Below are 26,683 nucleotides of genomic sequence, written 5' to 3'. Positions count from 1 at the left end.
TGGCCCAACTGAGAGTAGAGGAGAAAAAGAGCGGGAAAGAGGAGCAGGGGGGGGGCAATAAAGGGAAGGAGCCAATAGTGGAGAGATATCTGGTGACAGGGGCTGAGGAAAATGCAGAAGGTGAAAAGGAACCAGACTGAGAGACTGCGGTGGCAAAGGAGGAAGAGAAAAGGAAAGAAAGGGAGGTGAAGGAGGAAGACATTCCACTAGGATGGGATTGGTTGGACATGGAAGACCCCTGGACAGGGGAACGTGTGAAGATCAAACTGCCTGTAGAAGAGATAGACAGGAGATGACAATACCACACTGTGGGAGAGGAAAACAGGGAGAAGAGGAGAAAGGGTAGAGAAAGGTGATACAGTTAAGGGAAGTAGATCTCATAGAATGGACAATGTATGTCTATCCAAAACAGGAAGATCAGGGGAAGTAGGGGGCCAGGCCCATGGCAATGCCTCAGCCAGAGATGTCCATGGAGGGAGAGTAGGCTTGGCACCCCTATCGTGGCACCAGATGCTCCAGTCTGAGGAGGCCCATAAGAAACCCCAAGAACGCAAACCATTTGACATGAACCCTCGATGGAGAACTCTTTGGTGATGCCCGAGTTAAGGGACTGTTAGGTTGAATGTAAAGAGACTGAAGGACCCATTGTTCATAGTCCTCTGGTGTTTGAAAATGAAGGAAACGTTTATGAAGAAGGATTGTCTCCACTTTTGGGGGAATAGAAAGGGGGAATAGGGTTTTCCCAAAGTTGAACCCACTCACAGGAGGTATTTGTATTCATATACGAAACCCCCCACACACACAGGTGGAGATAATAAGGGTCAGGCCCCCTGGGGCCAAATCGTCCACTCACCCTTCCACTGCTGCCGTGGGCTCCATGCTCCCTTCCTATCGCTCTGGTACCTAGCAGACTAAAGGCTTAAGTAGCGTGTGGCCTGTCAGAATGTCTCATTTTAAGATTGTCTTTGATCAATCCAGGCTTTGTGGTTGTGGGTGGTCATGCCTAGAGACTAGCCACTCTTCAACCTGGCAGGGAGGTTCATTGTCCCGCCTTCTGCCCGGAGTGGCTAACCGACCACAAGCTTCAGAGTGATAGGAAAGGAGTGTGGACCCCGCAGCCCTAGCGGAAAGTGAGTGAACAGTCCAGCCCCATTATGACCATCAGTGCAAGGGTATTCGTATACGAATACAAATACCCCCGTCTCTATTAAGAACATACGGGTTTGCAAAAATATCACAGGGAGGGCAAGGATGTTATCAAAGGGCCCTTTGTGAAGCACAGCTTTCATCTATTTTCTGAAGGTTAAAAGGCGGGGGGGGGGAGCCTGGCGGACATCAACAGGCGATGCATTCCATAGCATTGCAGCCACCACTGAAAAAGTCTGGTGGTAGTTCCTCAGGCCTCTCTAGGCGTGACCACCCACAACCACAAAGCCTGGATTGATCAGGTCACCCTGGTTGATCAGGTAGACCAATCTAAAGATGAGACATTCTGACAGGCCACGAGCTACTTAAGCCTTTAGTCTCTTAGGTACCATCAGACTTCTTTTTGCTGCAACAGATTAACTAAGAAACTACCGTAATCCCAGAGGTTTGATGAAGGCACATATTACACAGTCCTGGTTGGCTACATCAACTTGCCTGATTTTGTTTTTTTTTTAAAAAAGACATATGCCCACATTCTCTGAATGAGAATGAAAAATTTAATAAGCAGTCTTTAGCTTTCTAAAGGGGCTATATAGCTCAGGTGAGTTGAATACCTGGGTGCAGAGCCAGAGGAGCACCATTTGATGCCTCAGTATGCCCTGCCCAGGGGAACAGCCAGCCTGTGGGGCCTTGGAAAACCTGCACAGTCCCAGGACACCCCTAGAAGAAAAGAATGATAAACACCTCTAAGTATTCTTTACCTAGGAAACCACAGAAAGGGTCACCATAAGTCAGATTTGTCTCTTTTTTAAAAAAAAATGGAACGCTTCACGAATTTGCGTGTCATTCTTACGCAGGGGCCATGCTAATCTTCTCTGTATCGTTCCAATTTTAGTACAGTGGTGCCTCGCATAGCGAGGTTAATCCGTTCCGGATTAACCTTCGCTATAGCGAAACATCGCTAAACGGAATAAAAAAAGCCATAGAAACGCATTGAACTTTGTTCAATGCGTTCCTATGGCTTGAAAACTCACCGTTAAGCGATGTTTCTCCATAGCGCCGCCACTTTCGCGCCCTTGGTAAGCGAGGGCAGGGCGCGAAAATGCGGCGCGGACCTTCCGGCGGCCATTTTGGAACCGCCGATCAGCTGTTCTCCCCCGCTTCGTTGTGCGAAAATCGCTAAGCGAATCGCTTAGCGATCATCGCACAGCGAAAAATCGCCATAGGGGCCATCGCTGAGCGAATGCTCCAGCAATGGCCCAGAGTGCCTCATTAAGCGATTTCATCGCTCAGCGAGGCACTCGTTAAGCGAGGCACCACTCTATATGTGCTGCCGAAGACTTGACTTGACAGAATGTGATCATTATTATTCTTTTTATTCCTACTTTTCCCCCTCAATTTTGCTGAATTTACTAATATATTGAGCCGAATCCTACCGCTATCAATGTAAGGTTGGTGTAACTTGCTACAGCTCATTGCAGCTAAATGATAAAAGTGTCAAGATGCATCTTGGCTGCACAATCGAGTGCACCACCAGGAATAGGATCAAGGAACATCTCACCACCTCATCAGTTAGCTGGATTTAATCACAGTAATTTATACATACTGAACCTGAACACCAACAGGACTTTGGCCATGAAGATACAGCCAAGTGTGCAAGATATAACTGTTAGAATTGCTGTTGCTATAATTGTTGTTGTATTATAATAATAAACAATGCCAAAATAAGAAATAATTACTCAGATGTGGAAGGCATTTCCAGTTCCATAAAAAAATTTATAGTTTCAGTACATTTCCATCGCATAAACAAAGGCTATTCAACTGCCAATTCTTTATATTCAAAACAGATGGGACTCCTTGTGCAATATTTTCTAGCTGTTTTTGTAATGTATGTCTAGGAATTTGGCTGTCACTGCAGACGTCCAACCCTTCAAATTTATTTTTCACTGTCCTTCCAACTTGTCCTTACATTTTTACCAGGAAATTGTATTCTTCTCAACTATGTTCATAGATATACAATATAAAATATATGGTACAGTATACATTAAATTATAGCTGGAATCGTACTGGTGTTAGCATAAGGCTGTGGGTAATTGTGGTTAATTGATGAGGTGCCAGACCGCTTCTCGGTTGTGCAACTGGGCAGGTGACCAAGCACAGAACAGAGACACATACCAGCACCTCACAAATTGGGCGCAATTTGCAGGGGCAAGGTATGCCATCTTACAGGAACAACAGTGGGACTCTGCCCTATAATTAATGAGATATCCTTTTTAGACAAAACCTGAACATCCAACAAACACAAGTCACTTCGGATTATATTTGGCTGTTCTCAGAACTGAAGCAGGTATTGACCAAAAAAAAAAAGAAGAAATAAGTTACCGCCAAAACTTCTGATCCAATTCAAAGCTCTGCAAAGGTGTTTTGAAGGGTATTTTTCCCACAGCCAATAATAGATACCTTTTAAAAGCTTCCTCAAAGCACTTTGCAAAACGAAAACATGCACCACAAGGAGAAGATGGGGAAAGCAGTGAGAATGTAGTTTCCTGACAGCTGGAGCTTTCAACGAGCATGACCTGATTAAGAAAGCAAGTGGGGTAAGACCCCCTCCTGTAGAAACCACCGGCTACTATTCCCAACCAACAAATTATTCGACAAGCGTGATCTAATCACCGTGTCTCGGGAGGCGCACTAAAGTAGCGTATCAGAAGTTCCAGTCGTTCTGGGGCTCTTTTGCCAGTGGAGATTTTTCCTAAGGGCAGCAGCATCAAGACAGCTTGGGAGCTGCAGGTTGCATGTGTCACCCACTTATTCCAATCTAAACTAGTGCTTTCCTAAAATGCTACCATTTACATCATAAAACTCATTGTACATTAAATACTTGTGTGCCATCATGTCAATTCTGACTGTCACAGTCCAAGATATCCCAGGCAGCCTCTCACCAGGGGCAAGGCCACCCAGACCCAGTCCACCACACAGAGTATTGAGTCTAAAGGCACTCACTGTGCACTTGGTCATGACCAAGCGAAGGTGGGAACACAAGGCTGAGAACATGGAGCAGGAAGAAGGCGCCAAGATACAGGAGGCAAGCGGAGACAAAAGCAGGGGCCAAGGCAGGAACAGAAGCAGGTGCAGGAACACTGGAGTCAAGATGCAGAGACGTAGAAGGCAGGCAGAGGCAAGAGCAGGGACCAAGGCAGGAGCAGGATCAGATGTTGTCACTCTCATATTGGCCTTCTCAGCCACACTAGACGCTGTTCCAAGACCTCTATTCAGAGCACGTTGCCATAGTCTCTCGAGACTGAAGGATGCCTACTGGTACTGGTCCTCTTTCATTACTCCTGTCACAACAAGAGCAAGACTAACTAACAATCCTTACTCTATCCTGAAGGCCAGCAGGGCTCCATAATGCAGGATGGGGCTCTAGCACTTCCCTGCATCATAGAGACAGCCAAAGCCACTGAATTTCAAAGGCAGCTGCATCAGTACCAATCTTGGCCAAAAATGGTAGCAACTGCAATGCGACCTTTGGTTTGGTGGAGCAGCAGGAGAACCTATGCATCGTCTCCACCTCTGGAAATGTCTAGAGAATGATCTAGGGAAGGACAGCATCCTGGAGGGAAATGGTGATAGACAATAATGGATGCAACCCAACAATAAATAAAGCTTAAGTATAACAAAGGATATCCAGTGTGGTGTAGTGGATAAAGTGGTGGACTCTATCAGGAGGCCTGGGTTCAAATCCCCAGCCAGCCATGGAAGCTCACTGGGCGTGTGGAACTGGCAAAAATCACTTCTTAAATACCTTATCTTGAAAGCTTTATTAGGGTCACTGTAAATCAGTTCTGACTTCAGGGCAAGGCTGTATAATTCATAAGCCTGACTAGGCTGAAATCTAGGGGCCCGTCTGTTTTGGGGGGGGGCTGAGGTGCCCTCGGGATCCAATGAAGATGGAAGTGTCTGAGGGGGCCGAAAATATTTGAAAGCCTAGGGGTCAAGCCATGGGTTAATACAGTCCTGCTTAACAGCATACACCACCAACAGCAGAAGCAGAAGCAGCAAGAAGACTCACAACACAAGAGGAATTCACACATGATATTTTCCCAGTAATATTGCAAAATACCACGTAGTAAATACAGATACTTCAACCGGGAAATTTTCTTGTTGAAGTTTTGGACTTGTGAAAAAAAAACTACTCTTCTGTATATTTGAGACACACAGCTATCATTTCTGTGGGGTTTTTTTTAATACTATCATTGCTCATTCTACAGCCACCATGACACAATTACTGGTACCACAGCCATGAATACTTTAGGTTTAAATGAAATGGCAAGTCCAAAGAGTTTCCCTAGTCCAATGAAAAGGCAGCATTACTGAAGCAACTGTCTAGTTTTTACAAATGGGATTTAATTTTAAGTGCTGCAGCTGGATCTGAACCGAAAATGTCTGGACAGCACTCATGTTTTCCTACCAGATTGTAAATATATTGTCTCCAGTGGGATTAGCCTGGCAGTGGTGGCTCACAAGGCAATTACCTCGCAAAACGATGAATTCGCTAGACGGTGACTTTTTTTGAGCAATGTTGTGCTTCCCAAAATGATTATTCCTATGGGCAATTTTCACTGGATGGTGTTTAGGTCCTTGACTCGCAAAATAGTTTTTTTTTTTAAACCATGTTTTGCAAGACAGTTCCCCCCCCCCAAATTTGGGGCACATTAATTGCATAAGACCTACTTCCTTACCACTAAAAAAGTATATGCTGCTGGCTTTCCAGGGTCTGCCTCCTGGAAAAACAGCAGAATAAACTTTTCCCCCCACTTTTTTGGGATAAAAAAGTAGGTCTTAAGTACAGTAATTAATGTGTTCCAATTGGGGGGAAACCATCTTGCAAAGCATTGCCAATGGGGCTATGGTTGCAAATTTAAATGACAGAGAGTGGTGAAAATAGCCAGACACCAAGGGATAAACTGATTATAAAAAAATCAGGGAAATCATAAATGCAATCCTCTCATTAACATAAATTAGGCAGCTGAGTTCCCCACATTTGGGCAAATCACAGGGATCAGCAGCACCCCCAAAGTACAATGGATGAGCCTCCTACTGGGAAAATGACTTTTATGACATGGCATTTCTCCTACAATATATAAATTGTAATAGCCCTTGCATCTCCTACCCCATTCTTTCCCCTAACCCCTCAGGTTATGGTGACCCCCTGGCTGTACCTCCCACTCAGAACAGGGCTGCACAGCCCCAATCCTGCCAGAGGCCAAGAGAGCTCCTCAGTGTTTTGGGGTGCCCTGCGGGACCCCATCAGCGGCTAAGTGTTCCTCCCACAATCATATAGTACACAGGTATTAGCATATGCAAATTGTGGGCGGAACACCTAGTATTAGCTAGGTATTCCTCCCACAATCCTCTAGTGCTAATACCTTATGCTAATACCTGTGCACTAGAGGATTGTGGGAGGAACACTTAGCCCCTAATGGGGGTCCCACAGGGCACCCCAAAACACTGACGAGCTCTCTTGGTCTCTGGCAGGACAGGGGCTGTGCAGCCCTGTACTGAGTGGGAGGTACAGCCAGGGGGTCACCATAACCTGAGGGGTTAGGGGAAAGAATGGGGTAGGAGATGCATGGGCTATTCTAATTCATACCTTGCAGAGAAAATGCTATGTTATAAAAGTGTTTTTTTGGGGGGAGGTTCATCTATTGTACTTTGGGTGTGCTGCTGATCCTTGTGATTTCCCTAAATGTAGGGAACTGAACTGAATAATTTATGTTAATGGGAGATTGTACTTGTAATTAATCCTGGGTTTTCTGAATTCTTTTTTTTCTCTATTTCTCGTCATCAGCACCTATTTCCAAGGCAGCAAGTCTTGGTGATGTTTTATATTCCATTTTTTTTCTCTGTGGTAAAGGATCAGGGCAAATGGAGTTACCATTGTCAGGAGCCAGGGGGCTGTTTTGACTTCTTTTTCTTTGTTGCTGGAGAGAGTAAGAGGGGAAAGGCCATCTGAGGCCCCTTGAGTTTTCAAAGGCAGTGCAGGTGAGGGGATTGCTTTTCCCCAAGATGGTATGGGGAACTGTGTTTTGCAAGACAATGTGTTCTATGGATAATTTTTGCAAGACAGTGATTTTTCCCTCAATTGGAACGCATTAACTAGATTTCAATGCATTCCAATGGGGAACTGGGTTTTGGAAGACGATGTTTTCGCAAGACAGCGATTTCCATGGAACAAATTAAAATCGTCTTGCGAGGCACCACTGTATTATTGGCACTTTTGTAAGACACGTAACTTCCGTGGGGCTTTTCACAGGACAAGTGAGGTCTCTGGTACAGCCCAATGTGAGAACAGACAGGTCCATTTCTTCAATAAAGACTCTGGGACCACAATACAGTTTAAAGGAGACTAAGTATTAAACATAGACATATGGCTTTGCCTATGCAAAATTAGGGGAACACATTCACACCATATGTGCTATCCTCATATGTGGCAGGAAAGTGAATGTTGCATTAATGTGACAGATACTACTCAATACAATCTTTGTACAAAAGAATAACGGGGTCGGAAGGGGCCTGTAAGGCCATTGAGTCCAACCTTCTGCTCAACACAGGAATCCGAATCAAAGAACATATGCCAGGTAGTTGTCTAAATTTCTCTTGAAGTCCTCCTGTATTGGATCACTCACCACCTCTTGAGGTAATCGGTTCCACTGTCATACTGCCCGAACAGTTAGGAATTTTTTCTGGTATTCAACTGAAATTTGGCTTCCTGTAAATTGAGCCCATTATTAAGAGTCCTGCATTCTGGGATGATCAAGAACACATCGTGCCCCTCCTCCACAGGACAGATGTTCAAATATTTGAAAAGTGCTCTCCTATCTCTTCTCAGTCGTCTTTTCTCAAGGCGAAACATGTCCAGTTTTTTCAGTCTTTCCTCACAGGGCTTGGTTTCTAGTCCCTTGATCATCCTTTTTGCCCTCCTCTGAACTTGTTCCAGTTCATCTGAATGGGAATAACCAGATATAAATCAGAAATGTCACTCCATAAAAACCAATGGAACATTACCAGGACACTCGACCACTCCTCTTAAAGTGACTATTCCAGAGCAAAAGAACGTCAAAGAAGCATTAAAACATCAAACAGTTGGATTAGAATACACTCACAACTTCCAGTCCATCAACCAAGGTTTGAACAGGAATAATGGCTTCTTAGTAGAGATGGGCACGAACCATCCATCACACACACACACCCAAAAAATGAACAGGTTTGCAACTCATTTTTCAGGTTCATGCTGAGGGGGGACCGCCCCCCCTTCTCACTGCTCCCCTCCCTACCTGGTCCTGATGCCGCTTTTCTACTTTTAAATCGTCTCTCACACCACCATTGATATCCCACACCCAACCCTACACCCCCCCAAGTCCCCAAACTTCACTGTGTGTCCCCACAAGCTCACGCTACAATACATCTGCTAGTCTTTTACGATGCCACAAAACTCTTTGTTACAAGTACCACACTGGTACATGCCCAAGGAAACGAAGTGCCGCTACCACTCTACCATACACACAAGCGTGTTTGCAGCCAGCTATATTTTCTTCAATGATGTGTGATGTATGCAGCCCACAGTGGAAACACAGCAACAATTAATAGCACACCAACTCTTTCACTGAATTGTACATCTGGAACGTCCACAAGAAAGAAACAACTTGCTCATCCATTCCCCTTTAATTTGACTGACATTGACTAGTTGAAACTGGAGTCCTGCCCTGCTGACGTGGAGGAAGGATACCACAAGTTGGGTCTGAGTAGGACCAGATGCTTCCCTACTCAGAAAGGAAATTGAAGTCTATATATGAGGAATCTGGCACAGACAATTTTTTTAGAACAGGCAGTTTAATGATCTCCTGGAACTTATCATCATGGTCATATTTTTGCTCCTACAAGGTTTTCTTTTTTTAATATTAGGCTGCCACAGGCCAGTTGAATTGTGCAGACTTTGTGTGATATTACAGTTTTGTTGCTTAGGGTTTTTTTCCATTGAGTTGTTGCTGTTGCCTTCTTGTAGCAGTAATTGTTAGATGTATCAGTGGCTCTCATTAGGACTAGAACAAGCATGCTGCAGCACAATCCTATGCATGCATACTCAGAAATCCACCTGAGTTCATGGAGACTTACTTAGAAGAGGTACAGGATCAACACTTAAGCATTATAATTGGGTAGGGCCACAGATCAGTGATGGGGCACATGCTTTGCACATAGACAATCCCATGTTCAGTTCCAAGAATGCGAGGAAAATGCCATCAAATATTAGAACAAACTCTGTCTAAAATGCTTAGTGCACTATTTGTTAATGAAGGCAACACTGGTCTATCAGCTTTTCTTAGCCTTTTGGCTGAAATCATCTTCCACATAACATTAGGATTCAAATTGCTAGAAGACATCTCTGCAGACATTATCAGCTGCATGCTGAGTTGCACAACCTGGCATGAAACAAATAATTCCTATGGGGATTTCTTAACATATTGCAGTTCCTCATTGAAAAGTCAAGTCGTTTGACTTATGCAACAGGATTTCAGCCATTAAATAATCTGTCCGCCAAGGTCACCACAGCACCATGGGGATCCAAGACCAGGAAAGCTTGAGCAACTGTCTTCTGACAGTTGTTTAATACATTATATCAAAGATTCATCTTTGATATAATAAAGCCCATAAGAAGGGCTTTGAATCTGTGCCATCTGATCAAGAATGTACCAGCTACCCATAGAAACTTACCTTCTTGCTGTCTAACAGTAGATCTGCTACTGCCAAAATGTTATCTCAAAGGCTTTTTGTAGCTGCTAAGTCCGAAAAACTCATCTTGATGGAGACACCGCAAAGTTAACCCTTGATCCTGATCACCACTTCAATCCATATTCCATTTGCTTTTCGATAGAGGCAGAAGCTTCCCTGCTGCTTTTCTTTTCACATATACTGAACTACGTTATCTAATGAAGTGAACTAGGAAGACCTCGTAGGCTAGGGAGTTCCATGATCTCACCAGAACATCTATAATAATCATGTGGGGGAAAATACCATTCAGATAGGCGTTCGCCTAAAGTATTCTACCACATATGGTTAAGAACCAGTCAAAAGCACTCCTAGATATCACTTCCTCTCATAGCGCACAATGTGAGATTGCAGAAATCTTATCACAAACAAGTGCCAAAATCCTCTTGCTTGGAGTAGTAAATCACACTAGAATAGACCCATTAATTGAACGAGGAATTGGTGAGTCAGCTCCTCTCTATGTTCCACTGATTCAAATGGGCCTACTCTAACTGCATGTTACTTTAACCCAGGAAGTCATAGTTAATGTAAGCCTATTTGAGTCAATGGAGCTTAAAGAGGAGATGACTCATCAAATGGTCATTGATTCAAGGGCTCACAACAATGCCATGGGTGCCCCATCACTGGAGGTTTTCTAGAAAAGATTGGACAGCCATCTGTCCAGGGTGGTATGAGGTCCGGGATGGTATGAAGCCTCCTGTCTTGGGCAGGGGGTTGGACTAGAAGACCTCTAAGGTCCCTTCCAACCTTACAATGATTCTATGATTCTATGAGATTTACTGCAGAAAGCAATTGGGCTTTGGCCAAGAATATAAGGGCTTTGTTGTCAGCACTGTTCACTTTGGTGAGGGTGAAATGAGAATACGGCCAGGCTAGGTCCCCTTGAGAGACAGGCCATCTACAATTCCTTGGGTTCCCCAAGGAATCCAGCCATGCCTTTACAAATTCAGTCAAGGAAATTGTGTCACCAGTTTGTTTAATCTAAGAGGGAGGCATCAGGAGGGGTCAAGAGCATTCCTTTGAATGTTCAAAACAAAGCAGTGCCTTTTTCTTTCTGCCTTTCACACTTGATATCCTTCCATCTCTTCATCATCTCCCCACCCCCAGTCTTCAGAAATTGCCACTAAAATTCAACAGCAACAGAGTGTTTAAAATAACAGCAGTTGTCACTCACACAAAACTGCTTGTCAGGCTGGAGCGTGGAACAAAGAAGGCAGGGGGCACTGGATTTGTTCCTCTGAGGTACCCCAAAAGATAAAACCAGAATGGAAATGTGGAAGACTGTGAATCCACTGGTTGCCAACCAGACCTCCTGGATTTAACGCTGACACTATTTAGATACTAGAGGGAAAGAATGAGTCTCACTATCCTGGCAGAGAAACAGAAATCTATGGAAAGGGGAGAACAGATGAACAGAGTGATTCTGCAGGTTGCCAGGCACCAGGCAGAGTCTCAGGAAAGGTGGGTATCTAGGCGGAGAGATAAATACCAAGTGATGTTGGAGAAGGGGAAAGTTTGATTTCATTGTGTGTGTAGAGGCTATCCTCTCTTTTCCCCTCTTAACTGATGCCATGGCTCACACACTCAGTGAGAAAGGTTGCACGTGAAATATTTGTTTCGGAGGTACTAGTTCTCTCTCTCTCTCTCTCTCTCTCTCTCTGTGTGTGTGTGTGTGTGTGTGTGTGTGTGTGTGTGTGTGTGTGTGTGTGTGTGTGTGTGTGTGTGTGTGTGACTCTTGTTCCTTCTCTCAGGCACACATGCACACACAAAGGGACATCTCCTGTAACATGACATCTAATCTGAAGTTTTTGGTCTGAAATCTCAGGGGACAGGAGAGTGGTGACCGGGCAATCCTAAGGATTCCACAGATTGTGACAAAGAGGGTCAATCTATGCCTCCCCCCCCCCAACATTTTACACTTGACATTGAAACTGTAGATCAGTGGTTCTTAACCTTGGGTTACACGGGTGTTTTTGGACTGCAACTCCCAGAAGCCTTCACCACCAGCTGTGCTGGCTCGGGTTTCTGGGAGTTGCAGTTCAAAAACACCTGAGTAACCCAAGGTTAAGAACCACTGCTGTAGATTACAATTTAACTTCTGCCTTCCCTCTTTGGGGGGTGAACTGCATAAATGGCACAAGATGGGAAAATGTCAACCTCCCAACAAGAAGAGTTATTTTCTCTGCTGCTAAAATTCACACCAATGCCCTGGAAAGCGATGCTTGTAGTCTCAAGATCAGACTACTGTAATGTTCTCTACATGTGGCTGCCCTTGGGGCTGTCATGGGGACTCCAGGAGGTCCAGAACTCGGCCGTCAGACTACTACGTGAGGTGAGAAGGCATCAACGTACAATGGATCTTCGACTTACAGCATTAATCTGTATTGGAACTGTGGCCGCAGGTCAAAAATTCCGTAGGTCGAGGGTCCAATTCCAATAGGAATGCATTGAAAACCCATTAATCCGTAACTGGCCGCAGAAAAAAATCTGGGGCTTCCAAAGCTGCACCCACTGCCCTCTGCCTCCCATCCCCCCTGGGACAGGAGGCAGAGGGCACCAGGGTCAGGAGACAAGAGGCCAGTGGGTCCAGCTTTCTAAGCTCGGAAAGCTGCCAGCGGGCACAGAGCGGCTTTCAAGCGGATCGGCTTTCGGGGCTTAGAAAGGTGCACCCACTGGCATCTCCTGTCCCCGGTGCCCTCTGCCAGGCAGAGGGCACTGGGGACAGGAGGCAAGAGGCCAGTGGGTCCAGCTTTCTGAGGCTTGAAGGCTGACAGCGGGCACAGGGCGGCTTTCGGCTTCCAAAGCTGCGAGTGGGGAGAGGCGGGGAAAGCCGAAAGCCACTCTGCGCCCGCTGTCATGTTTGGGCTTTCAGAGCTTAGAAAGCTGGACCCACTGGGCACCGGGGACAGGAGGCAAGAGGCCAGAGGGTCCAGCTTTCTAAGCCCTGAAAGCCCAAACATGACAGCAGGCGCAGAGTGGCTTTCGGCTTTCCCCGCCTCTCCCCACTCGCAGCTTTGGAATCCAGAAAGCCGAAAGCCGCCCTGCGCCCACTGTCAGCTTTGGGCTTTCGGGGCTTAGACCTGCAGCCTACGGACTGGAAGGGGGAGGCGGGGAAAGCGCCAAATTTGAACTTAGCTCTTTCCCCGCCTCTCCCTTCTGGTTTGTAAGTCGATTCTCCAGCCACAAGTCGAAGTGAAACTTTGCAGCCGGAGAAGTCCGTAGGTCGAAAAGTTCATAAATGGAGCCGAACGCTAGTCGAGACTCCACTGTATCTCCCCCACCATGGCCACCCTGCACTGTCTACCTGTTCATTTCCGTGCTAACTTCAAGGTAATGGTGTTAACATGTTGTTGTTGTTGTTGTTTAGTCGTTAGGTCATATCCATCTAGTTTATGGTGCAACTTAAGTCCTACTTGACAGAAAGTTACCTGTGCAACTTAAGTCCTACTTGACAGTGAGTCCAGTTTGCAGCTGGAGACCTAAGCCATTGAGCTACAAACATGGATATAAAAACTAGGGCTTTTGTCTTAAAATATATACTGTTTAAGAGAATTTGGTAAACTATTCTGATTTTTAGCCGCTCCCTCCCTTCTGGTAGCTCTTGGCCAAGATTAAAAACTGGTCACAGTTGGTGGTTTGTCTCTAAAGTGGCCAGACCAACAGCAATCGCATGATCTCCTATGGTCTGGTGGTCAGGTTTGGCACTCGGCACACAGGACAGAGCAAGGCAAAGGACAGCTGTTTGGCAGTGTCTCCAAGGACGAGTTGCTGAGAGCGATGACCTGACTCACACCATAGGGTTTATAACACCTGGCAGGCTTCTTGGACAGACAGACACACACACACACACACACACACACACACGTTCCTTACATTTTCACATTTAAAAGAGAGAGGAGGAAATATCCTGGTGCAGTGTGCACATGGGTGTTTCATCTTTGGTGGTGGGGCACAAACCACTGAGGCCAACCACAGAGGACGACTCGTCTTCTCCTCCCCAATTCCTCCAAATATTGGACGTAGAGGATTAAAATCAAGGAAATCTTGAGCCTTGGCTTTTGTTCAGGTGATCGACATCTTGTTATCATCATGCTAGCAATTTTTGAAGCTCTTGCACAGCCCTTAGAAAATTGCAAGTGGAAGGAAGGAATAGTTGAGCTCCCGAGGACCACAAATATTCCTCTCAGGCCTTGGAAGGAATGTGTTAAATCATGTTACCTACATTACTGGAGGAGGGGGGAGTAATGAAGGCGTAACAGAATTATTTTTGTTTTCAAATTACTGTACAGACCATCTTTTTTTCTGAAAAGAAAACACATAAAAATAATGAGGAGTATAATGAGGAGCAGGAAAATTGAGTGAAGAGTAATATTAATGTTATTTTAGTATCCTAATACTTTTTTAAAAGTAACTTTCCAAGTAACCGAGCAACACAACAGTAGTGCTCACTGCTAAGTACCAAAGGGGATAAAAATCAATGCTTTTTAATCAAATTTATGGTTTAAATTTAAAAATCAGATAATTGTGATGCAAATCCATTTCAATCTGATTTAAATCAAATCCACCCTGAATCAGAGTGCCTAGCAATGCATCATGTCATGTTAGAATAACCTATATGTTCCCACATACTCATATATTTGCTTGATCAACCAAAACTATGCATTTTAACACCATTTCTTCATGGAATAATGAAGTCTGTATCTCAATTAGCAAAACTAGACTCCCTTGGAGAACACCATGCTCTGGACAAGTTTTTTTCACATGCAATTGGGCACAAAATGTGCAACCTAGAGAAAAAAATGGTACAGTTGAAAACTGACAGATGTGCAGTAGGAGAATCTTATTTTTAAATTCTGATTATGTGTTTCTGTTTGTTAAGAATTTAAATGACAGGCAGTGCCACATAACATGATTTATATAAGGATTTAGGACGTGTGTGGATGCCGTTCCATTCCCTCAACGCTGCCTGGAGACTGTACTGGAACGTATGCAGTTGAATGGGTTGAGGCTGAACCCAGACAAGATGGAGGTCTTGAGGGTGGGTGGTTCCTCCATTAGCGGTTTGGGTGACTCCCTTTCTTTTTGGGGGGGTCAACCCTCACCACAAAGAGCGAGGTTCGCAGCTTGGGGATACATCTGGACCAGGCACTTACCATGGAAACCCAGGTGGCGTCCATGGCCCGTTCCACCTATTTTCATCTATGGCGGATTGCCCAGCTGTGACCCTATCTTGATGGGGGTCCCTTACTACACTTGTCCATGCGCTCATAATCTCGAGATTAGACCACTGTAATGCACTCTAGGTGGGGCTGCCTTTGAGATTGATGTGGAAACTTCAAATGGTTCAGAATGCAGCAGCCAGGCTTCTTAGTGGGGTGAGGAAATATCAGCATATCTCCCCCACCCTGGCTGCTCTGCACTGGTTGCCCATTCGTTTCTCCATGGATTTCAAAGTACTAATGTTGACGTACAAAGCCCTCAACGGTTTGGGACCTCAATACTTGGCAGATCGTCTTCTCCCACCCAGGTCTACCGGAATCACTCGACAAAGTCAGCAGGGACGGCTGAGGGGCCTAACGCCAAGAGAGGCCCTGAAGGAAAGAACAAAAAAAACGGGCCTTCTCAGCAGTGGCCCCTCGGCTATGGAATACCCTCCCAACGGAAATCCAGCTGGCTCCCTCGCTGGGAGTTTTTTAAAAAGCCATTTAAAAACCTGGCTCTTTAGGCAGGCCTTCCCTCCAATCAATTAACTGATTTTCTGTTTCTTTAACTACTCCATCTTAGCAATGTATATAGAAATAAGTTTTTGTACAATTTTACTATGTATGTTATACTGTTGTGTATTATTACGCATATAATCCGCCCTGAGTAGACTTTGTCTAGGGGGCAGGGTAAAAGTCCAATAAAAGTAAAAGTGTGGTTTCCATTCTTGGAATCAAATACCCCAAAACATATCAAAACTTTTTTTCATTGCCAGAACCTGCTTCTGTTCACCTTCATCAGACTGCAGCATAAAAGATACCAAAGCAGCCACTCAGCCTGAAGATCTGGATTTAGCTTGAGGCGGGGCGGGGGGGGGGGGGCACTAATAGAGCCTCTGTGCAGTTTAAAACAACTTTTGACTGTATATACTTTTTTTCCCCCAGTCAAAATTCTAGCGGTTGCAGCCTGAACTAAACTGAAGCATTTGAGTAGTTTTCAAACACAGTTCCCTAACGGAATAAATAAGATGAATCTGAAAGCAGTGGAGGAATGTGTGAACAAATTCCACAATTTCTTTAAAAACAAAACAAAACAAAACTTGCTAAACAGAAGGTCGACTGCACATAAGGAGGAATGTGACTGCTCATCTCCTACCACCAGCCTTCTCAGTAATGTTCAGCTGAAGAAACACAGCATGTGATATCAACACGCTCCATGTTTCCTGTGCCCTGGAAGTGACAGCCAACTCACTTGTAGCAAGGGCAGAATGAAAACGCTCAGCTTGACAACAACACATCACACTTTCTAGTTGCCAGACAACACCAAGGAGATCTGTAGCAATGGCCGTTGCACGCCCTTGGTGGCATCTCCACAGGATCTGATGGCACATTTCCAAAAGTGAAGTGCGTGTGTCCTTGGAATGGCTGAACAAGTCCCTGTTACTGTATCTGCAGTCCCAATTACAAAGCTGTGTTATTTCCCTGCCAAGGAGACCGATTCCAACCAATGCAGGAAGGCTCAAGGCGACTCTCAGGGTGAAAGCCATTCCAGCTCCATTGGGGTCAAGTTAAACAAAATGGTGGAAGAAGCCATGACATTCGTCACTAAGAAATTCCTCTGCTGTTGGACTGCAGGGTCAGAGCAAATGTTTGCCCAGAAGGCGTGCTCCTCTTTGTGTTTCCTGAGGGTGAACCCAATAAGGTTGCTCTCAGCAGCAATTCAGAACGCCTCAGGTGGTTGTGGAAACATTACAAATGGACTGTTTTCTTTGATTGTGAAAGAAGCCAAAGACCTCATCGGTCAAGAAAAAAATCATTGTAGTTTTGCCATTTGCAAAATGGGAAGGGAAGGGAAACCATAACTTACTTTTCCAAGGTTTAGTAATCCTAGATGCCAGCAGCCTGTCAGGAAACATGGCCACACTCCTCCCATCCTGAGAAGCTGCATTTTCTAGGCAACCATTCTTTGACATCGTAGCTTAACTTCCTAACAGAGATGGACAAAACTGTACATTTCAATTTTTCTCACCCCAATTTATTAACATCTCATGCTCTTTCCACCTTGTTTGAAAAAAAAAGTTCTATTCAACAAAAATTAAACCAGTTGAGATTCTTCTCCATCTGCAACAGTCAGATTCAATTGATACAACTATTCCTACATGGAATTCCTTTTGTCTGCACCACATATTGGCTGAAATCCTCTTCCACAGTTATGCAAATGGCATAACTTTAGGACTCGAATTGCTAGAAGACATCTCTGCAGACATTATCAGCTGCATGCTGAGTTGCACAACCTGGCATGAAACAAATAATTCCTATGGGGATTTCTTAACACATGGTAGTTCCTCATTGAAAAGTCAAGTTGTTTGTGTTATTATGCAACACGATTTCAGCACCATGGGGATCCAAGACCAGGAAAGCTTGAGCAACTATCTTCTGACAGTTGTTTAATACATTATATCAAAGATTCATCTTTATTATAATAAAGAAGCCCATAAGAAGGTCTTTGAATCAGTGCCATCTGATCAAGAATGTACCAGCTACCCATAGAAACTTAACTTCTTGCTGTCTAACAGTAGATCTGCTATTGCCAAAACATTATCTCAAAGGTTTTATGTAGCTGCTAAGTCTGAAAAACTCATCTTGATGCATTACATGGAGACACTGCAAAGTTAACCCTTGATCTGGATCACCACTTCAATCCATATTCCATTTGCTTTTCAATAGAGGCAGAAGCTTCCCCGCTGCTTCTCTTTTCACACATATTGGATTACATTATCTAATGAAGTGAATTAGGAAGACCTGTGAAAGGGATCTAGGAGTCTTGGTAGACCACAAGCTGAACATGAGTCAGCAGTGTGATGCAGCTGCCAGGAAAGCCAATGTGATTCTTGGTTGTATCAAAAGGAGTATAGTGTCTAGATCAAGGGAAGTGAGAGTACTATTCTATTCTGCTTTGGTCAAACCTCACCTGGAGCATTGTGTCCAGTTCTGGGCACTTCAATTCAAAAAGGATGTTGACAACCTCCAGAGGAGGGCAACCAAAATGGTCAAAGGTATGGAAGTAATGTCCTACAAGGAACGGCTTAGGGAGTTGGGAATGTTTAGCCTTACAAAAAGAAGGTCATGATAGCCATGTTTAAATATTTGAAAGGATGCCATGTTGAAGAGGGGACAGGTTTGTTTTCCAGGGCTCCAGAGACTAGGACACAGAACAATGTTTTCAAACTACAGGAAAAGAGATTCCATCTGAACATTAGGAAGAACATCCTGACAGTCAGAGCTGTCCAGCAGCAGAAAAGGCTGCCTCAAAGGGTGGTGCAGTTTCCTTCTTTGGAGGTTTTTAAGCAGAGGCTGGATGGCCATCTGTTGGGAGTGCTTTGATGGATGTTCTCGAATGGCGGGGGGTTGGACTGGATGGCCTCAGTGGTCTCTTCCAACTCTATGACCTCCTAGGCTAGGGAGTTCCATGATCTCACCAGGATATCTATAATACTTGTGTGGGGGAGAACACCATTTTAAATCTGTTAACTTTCTGTCATTTTAATTGTTGTGAGCCACCTTGGGTCCCCTAATGGAATAAAGGTAACATATAAATAATATAAATATATAAATAAAATAATTTTGATAATTCAGAAAACACACTTCAACATGCTTTCGTCAATGGGCGACTGTGATCTTGTCACTTGTCTCCTACCTCCCTTTCCATGTGTTTGTTCAAAGAAGTAGCCGATAGACCAAAGTTTTCAAATAAAACTGGTTTATTGTCCAACATGTTATCAGTGTCATTCGTAACTGGCTTGTATGTTTCTAAATTCAACATCAAATCATAAGTTTTAACCTTGTTAAAACTGGGTAACTCTTCAAGATAAGACAACTAGTAACTTCTTGGGCCAACTTCGGTTTGGTGCCCAACATTTTTGGTGTGATGTCCATTACGCTTCAACCCTGATGAGGGTACGCTGAGCCCCCTTAAGGCTCCTTCCTTGACAAGCCTGGGTTCTGTCTCCCCCGGGGGTCTGAAAGGGCTGGGCCCACAGGATCTCCCAGAGATCACTATACATTTCTGTTGTTCCCTTCTTTGTTCCTCTCTTCTTACCCAAGCTTTATATTCCTTTCTCTGTTTCCTCTCCTCAGTCTTGCCCCAATAAGCAGCTTTCTGTAGACCTGTCTTTTCCATTCCCTCTCTGCGTATTCACGAGGAACTCGAAATTTTCCCACTCTCCCGTCCAGGGATCCTCCTGAATCAATTCCACTAGCTCTTCCATATTCTCCTCTTTTTTTCTCTTCACCCCAACATGCTTCTGCCCCCCTCTCTCTTCCTTCTTTTTATGCTCGCCCTTTCCCACCGGATTAGCGCCCTCTTCTGTCTTTTCTCTTATTTCTAGTTGTTGTAACCCCCTTTCAATGCCTCCTATCTCTTCTGCTTCCTTCTTGGCCTGAGAGACAGAGGGTACACCCTTCCGAGTGCTGTCAAGGTGGTTCTCCACCTTACAGCAACATGGCATAAATTAGCTGAAATGAATGTATCTCTGAAAACCATTAGGAAACTCGCAAAGAATGCACACCAATATCAATGTGGGAAGAAAACCCCAAGTTTCATAAACTGATACAAAACAAGGATGGGAAGAAAATAAAGGTGTGATTGAGAGAAACTCAGCAAAAGCTGAACTACGAAATGTTCATGTCCTTGTAAGATATAAACGGTTCTCCATGTTTAAGCAACATGCCTGCACAGAGTATCACTTACTCAAAGGACGACTTGGCACCAGCCCTTCCTGGTGAGAATGATTATAAGAAGGCTTCTGAACACGTGCTCAGCCTGCATTTCTGCCATCCAAGGGGATATTCCAAATGAAAGGGAAGAATAAGAATAGACTCAAAATGACATGTTACATGTGCAGTTCCCTGTAACCGAAGATGAATTATAGCTGCAATAATCTGTGTCTTCTTCTGGGCAACCAGATTGCTTTGTTGGCTCCTACACCTTGCACGTGTCCCTTCGTTTTTGCATGTTCTGTATGTTGTGCCAGCCTTGCTAAACACCATGCATCTTACATCAGCGTTTCACTTCTCTTTGTCTTATTCAGCTAATATGTGTTCCAATATTCTTTTACTATGGCCAAGACAAGCACTTTAACATCTGGAAATAATATGCCATCATTCTCTCCAGTCAGATGCTACCTTCATCTCAAGCACTGCTCTCAGGGATATTTCTCAGGGCACCATAATATCTTTTTATAACAGGGTGAAATGCCCTTCCAGTTCCAAATTACAGAATATTAACCACGGTTACTCATGCATTGCCCCAGACTATTAATCCATTCCCTTCCAAGAATACTATAAGCTTTTCATTTCTGTCATGAAATATCATCCCCAATTTTCCACTCAGAAACTCATCCATCTCAATTTCCCTTGATGTCTACTGACTTCCCATTACCCATCTTCGCTATTCTTTTAAAAAAATAGATAACATTCTGTCTTGGGTAGAGGATATACAGCCCCATAAATGTCGTTTGGCCACATCTCCCAACATCCCTCATTAAGATGGCTGTGTTGGCAGGATGTGCAGTACAAAATCCTCTGAAGAAAGCAAATGTTTTGAACCCGGCACTCCAGATGTTCCAATCTGGAGTCTATCGGATACAGAACCTTTCCATCATTTTACTGAAGCAATGGTTCCCAACCTTGGGTAACCCAGGTGTTCCTGGACTGCACTTCCCACAGTCTTGCTGTGCTTCCAAGAGGTTTTGGGAGTTACAGTTCAAGAACACTTGAGCTACTCAAGTTTGGGAACCACCGTACTAAGGCAAAGCCTAGAGATGTTTCATTGTTATGATCACCACTTAGAAGCCACCAAAATCTCCTTCATCTGACACAGCCCATGCTATTTCAGCATTCCTTACTGTCAGCATGCAGCTGAGGAACAAATGTGGATCAAAAATTATTCTAGTTCTGTGGAACAGCCTAACCAGGAATGGCTTTTCCATGGTCTCCACACCAGTTATATAACCCTTATATCAGACCTAAACTATGTGATCATGGGAGAGCTGTACAACAGCCAGCCAGCCAGCCAGCCAGCCAGCCAGCCAGCCAGCCAGCCAGCCAGCCAGCCAGCCAGCCAGCCAGCCAGCCAGCCAGCCAGCCAGCCATTCATTCATTCATTCATTCATTCATTCATTCATTCATTCATTCATTCATTCATTCATTCATTCATTCATTCATTTTCGTACATTTAGTCTTGACCCATCATGTTAACATCTCACACTCTGTTTCAGTTCATACATCACACAAAACCATGAGGATTAATCTACAGTTTAGGGTAATAAATGAAATTCAGACCAAGTGCTGCAAGTGGTTCAAAACTAGAAAAAGAAAATGTGGTTTGAAATTAATTTGGCATCCCAGAATAAAGGTCCCCAATCAAGGGTGTCACAAACACAATTTTATGCTAAAACAAAATGCGCAACTGCTGTGAGATTTGTTCACTCCACGGGAGTAAAACAACAACACTTTGGTCATCAGCAACAGACTTCACAAAAGCCTTACAAAGTGGCATGAAAAAACTTGCATTTTGTGGAAATACAAGGTTTTCTAAACACAAGATTTTGCTTCACAAAATACAGGAACTTGAGCAAAATGTACTTGGACAACTTTTTTTGGGGGGGGGGGGAGTGCCATAATTTGAAAAATACTCAAAAATTCTCATTGACTTGTTGCAAGAACAAAACGAGCAAAGATTTACATCCTTAATCTCTACCTTCCCAATAAACATGTCCATTTGGGTGAAGGATGTAAGAATGTATTCACCCCATTCTGAAATAATGGTATCTGTCAAAATGACTGATCTACATCAGAAAAACTCACAGAGCAAGCACTACACTTCTAAATTATTGTCAGAAGAGAGCAAAAATTCACAGCTTTGTGGCTGTTTTTATTTTGATGGGAAATGGAAATTATTTTCTTCCAAGAACCTAATAAGACAGGAGTTAAATGAAAGACTGTGAAATGCAATAACTTTGGCACATGACAAGACAGTAGTTTGGGTTGTCTTAAAATAGTCAAAGTTGAAGGCATGTTGTAATGCCCTTAATGAATCTTGATTATCCACCATAGCGTATAATCAAATACTGATACTTCCATTTTAAAGTGCTTAACTTACTTCAGATACTGTCAGTCAAGCATGCAACATCTGGATTGTGACATCTGACATGACTAACCACCAGTATGTAACCAAGGCAGAGAGCATCTCTAAGATACCCATTTTGAAGGATACGAGACTGTGTGCATGTATTAAATCAGTACTCTTCTACTTGCATTAGCTGTAATGGATGACATGGAAAAAGTGTTTTGGAAAGATAATCAGCACACAGGCAGATCTGATTTGTTCTTGATAAGCCAGTGCTACTTTTTTTCTCCTTGAGCTCTTTGCCAACCAGAATGTTTAATAAGAATAGTAGAAATATAGTAGCTCAAAGTTCAAAGTATATTGACAGTCAAAAATTTGTATTTCTAGGAAAGCCAGTGCACTCAGTTGCACTAATCAAAGACAGATACAATTTTGCACGTAGGCGCAAGCTAAGCTAGCATTTCTGAAAGAACATGGATGCGAGCTTACTAAGGAAAAAGAGTTGCCCAGCCATTCAAAGGTATTCTTAGAACTTGGAGAAGTATACGCTATGCTTTAGCCATGCTGGCCTTGGGGGATTCTGGGAACTGTAGTTAAAAGCAACTTTTCCAAGCTCTGGAAAGTCCCAGGAATGGAAAATGTTGGCTCTATTTCCAGAGCTTTGCCATTTCGTAGATTTTTAAATAGAAACCTTATTCCAGATGTGTTTTAAAGCATGCGAAGCCCACACCTGTGGAGAGGAGCCCACCGCCACCATTCCCTCTGTTGCTTCTTTGGTAAGAGAACACGATTAAAGAAGGGGGAACTGTGGCATCAAGTTAACTTCTCCCAATGAGCCAAAATCCAAAATCATGGCTCTGGCTTGTATCAAGACCACACAGGTATAGCAGACACCTTGCCTTCAACACAGTTGTGTTCCTGTGATTAACCAGATGATGAAGAGGAAAAGCTGGTGTGTGTGAGGACTCCTCACAGTATAAAGATACAGTCTGTAGCCCTGTACCAGAGATACTTGAATACGGTGCCTAGAACGCCCTGCAGGAAAGGCTGGTACTGAAAGGAATTGCAGCCCAACAACACATGACAGGACCACAGGTTGACATCCCTAGCCTGCAGTGATGGAGAGGACGGAGTTAACATATTCTTCCTTGTTCTCTCTCCACACATGATTTTAATCTCCGGCAGAGTAGAAAGTCCAAACAGAGTTTGCTAATGCATGCAGATGAGGAAGCCTGGAAGAAGTGACATCGACATCTCTTATTTGCAACTTATTCTAAAAAGATGCTAATATTATGAAACAAAGGCAAGGAAACATAAGCAAAGAGAAATACTGTAAAGCAATCCACACTAGTCGACCCATTTGAACCATCATGTGAATTATGTGTGTTGTTTCTCCCAGCCCTTCTGCCTTTACAAACACAACTGCTGTCTCATGGTTGAAGATTAGTTGTCCGTTCCTGTTCACCCCATGCTTCAGTTAAAGTATCCACTGTGCCCCCTTTCTCCCTCTGCTCATCACCTTGCCAATTTATTTGATACAATGGGGGGGGGGGGAGAGAGCTAGGTGTCCACTTCAAAGTTTTCAGAAAGAAGATGATTCACCACCACCTTCCCAAGTCACTAGCCAATCAGTACTATGCTGGATTCCTACAAACTTATGGACTAAGACAAGGATATGGACTAAGCCTTATAGACTAAGTCAAGGACTAAGACATATCTGTGCAAAATGCAACTAGTATGCCTCCACAGTGGTTTTGCTACTAGCAGTTGTAGTTTTCGAAGAAATACGTTTGTTAATCTGTGCAAGTACATGAGGCAACAAAACATAACCAAAAAAAAGAGACTAGTCTTTAAGGTGCCACAAAATTTTGTCTCCTTTTTTTTTGGTTGCGTTTTCTGTCTGATATCCATGTAGGGGGAAAAACATTGATTTGATTACAGCTCTTGAGGCAATTAATTTAAAACATTTAACCATGTTCATACTCAGTGAAGCCTTCTTTAACCTGCAGTTTGTTGACCCTGTGTTTCTACGGTCGATGTAAAACACAGAAAGCCCCGCAAATACAATATGGAATGCTTATGTTTTTCATAAAAGAGAATAGAGTTCCAAGTTTTTAGTCATTTCATATGCAGAATACTGTAGCTGTTTTATTATAAGGGGGGATTTTTTGTTGGTTTCTTTGTAAGTTCATCCCAAATAATGTAACCCCAGGCCTTGAGGCATGGCTTTTAATCTTTTCCCTGGAAATCCCACACATTTCTAGAAAGAAATATTGGAAAGAAATCACAAAAGGGCACCAAGAGTTCTTTTGATAGCGCAGTGCTGGTTTGTCATGTTGGCCCTCCTCTTCAAATCATCACTAACACTTTATAACGGATCCCTCTTTTCTTTGCATTCCAAGCTACTCTTCATGTACAAGGGCCGTACATTAGGCCTGATGAACCAATTTAAATATTCAGATCTGGATCCAACAATCCACATCCAAGTGCAGAGACCTTTTCTCAATTGGCTTGGAATTAACTGCTACATGGAATTAATCTAGGGTTTGAAATGCCTCATAACTAGAATGCACCCTCTTTTATTGTCATTTTTAATGATCCAAGTCATAAAAAGAGACCTTTCTCTTCAGGCAAGCCTTCCCTCAGTAACCAGCTACCTGTGTGTGATTTTTAGATGGATTGTAATGCATTGCTGCGTTGACTGGATTATTAGTACTACTTGTGTTTTTCATTTTTGTCTTTTTCATTTCTTAGAGTGGCTTTAAAAAAAATAAGTACAGTGGTGCCTCGCAAGACGATTTTTCCATGGAAATCGCTGTCATGCGAAAACATCGTCTTGTGAAACCCAGTTCCCCATTGGAATGCATTGAAATCTAGTTAATGCGTTCCAATTGGGGAAAAAATCACTATCTTGCAAAAATTATCCATAAAAGACATCATCTTGCAAAACACAGTTCCCCATACCATCTTGGGGAAAAGCAATCTCACTTGCACTGCCTTTGAAAACTCAAGGGGCCTCAGATGGCCTTACCCCTCTTTCTCTCTCCAGGAACAAAGAAAAAGGATAAAAGGAGTCAAAGCAGCCCCCTGGCTCCTGACAATGGCAATTCCATTTGCCCTGATCCTTTACCACAGAGGAAAAAAAGAATGGAATATAAAACATCACCAAGACTTCCTGCCTTGGAAATAGGTGCTGATAATGAGAAATAGAAATGAAAAAGAATTCAGAAAAACCAGGATAACTGCAATCTCCCATTAATGTTAATTATGCAGTTCAGTTCCCCACATTTAGGGAAATCACAGGGATCAGCACCACACCCAAAGTACAATGGATAAGCCTCCCCCAAGAAAACCATTTTATGACATGATATTTCCCCTGCAAAGTAAAAATCAAAATGTCCCTTGCATCTCCTACCCCATTCTGTCCCCTAACCCCCCAAGTCATGGTGACCCCCTGGCTGCACCTGCCACTCAGTACAGGGCTGCACAGCCCCAATCCTGCCAGAGGCCAAGAGAGCTCCTCAGTGTTTTGGGCTGCCCTGCGGGACCCCCATTAGGGGCTAGGTTTTCCTCCCACAATCCTCTAGTGCACAAGTATTAGCATAAGGTATTAGCATATGCTAATACCTGTGCACTAGAGGATTGTGGGAGGAACACCTAGCTAATACTAGGTGTTCCGCCCACAATTAGCATATGCCAATACCTGTGCACTGGGAGGAACACTTAGCCCCTGATGGGGGTCCCGCAGGGCACCCCAAAACACTGGGGAGCTCTCTTGGCCTCTGGCAGGATTGAAAAAAACTGTCTTGCAAGGCAAGGACCTAAACATCATCTAGTGAAAAGTGCCCATAGGAATAATCATTTTGGGAAGCACAACATTGCTCAAAAAAAGTCACCATGGTGATTCGCATTACGACGTTAATTTGTTCCAGCGAAATCGCTGTAGAACGAAAACGTTGTACCGTAATGCGAAAATAAAAAGACAATTGAAACACACTGAAACCCCTTCAATGCATTCCAATGGCCTGGAAACTCACTGTCCAGCGAAGATCCTCCATAGGGCGGCCATTTTCAGTGGCTGTCTTGCGAGGAATCCGTCCCAGAAAACAGCGGGGAGCCATTTTATTTACCCGGTGACCATTTTGAAACCGCCGATCAGCTGGAGGTAAATCGTCATTTTACGAAGAATCGGTTCCCGAAGCAGGGAACCAATCATCGCAAAGCGAAAAAAGAACCATTCAGATCATCGTTTTGCAATCGCAACTGCGATCACAAAAAGATTGTCGTAATGTGGTTTCATCATAATGTGGGGCAATCGTAAAATGAGGCACCACTGTATTTGCATCCAGATGCTGAGCCACCCTTCCACATCCGACAAACA

At 43.8% G+C, this 26,683-nt stretch overlaps 1 protein-coding gene and 3 non-coding genes across 4 annotated transcripts in view; all 4 read right to left on the bottom strand.

The window, feature by feature from the left end:
* The window catches only part of COL5A2 (collagen type V alpha 2 chain), a 201,602-nt gene that overhangs the window by 156,201 nt on the left and 18,718 nt on the right, over nt 1–26,683 (bottom strand). The gene's annotated exons all lie outside the window — the stretch shown is intronic.
* On the bottom strand, nt 1,959–2,064 carry LOC140703609 (U6 spliceosomal RNA). The gene has a single exon (XR_012082916.2). It is a non-coding gene; the product is annotated as a U6 spliceosomal RNA (small nuclear RNA).
* On the bottom strand, nt 6,129–6,295 carry LOC140703572 (U1 spliceosomal RNA). Its single transcript, XR_012082896.2, has one exon. It is a non-coding gene; the product is annotated as a U1 spliceosomal RNA (small nuclear RNA).
* LOC140703576 (U1 spliceosomal RNA) lies at nt 25,528–25,693 on the bottom strand. The gene has a single exon (XR_012082900.2). It is a non-coding gene; the product is annotated as a U1 spliceosomal RNA (small nuclear RNA).

The sequence above is a fragment of the Pogona vitticeps genome, chromosome 1 (genome assembly GCF_051106095.1).
Source record: "Pogona vitticeps strain Pit_001003342236 chromosome 1, PviZW2.1, whole genome shotgun sequence".
In the NCBI taxonomy this organism is placed as follows: domain Eukaryota; kingdom Metazoa; phylum Chordata; class Lepidosauria; order Squamata; family Agamidae; genus Pogona; species Pogona vitticeps.
Note: the sequence above shows the minus strand (reverse complement) of the source record. Positions and strands in the feature narration are given on the sequence as shown.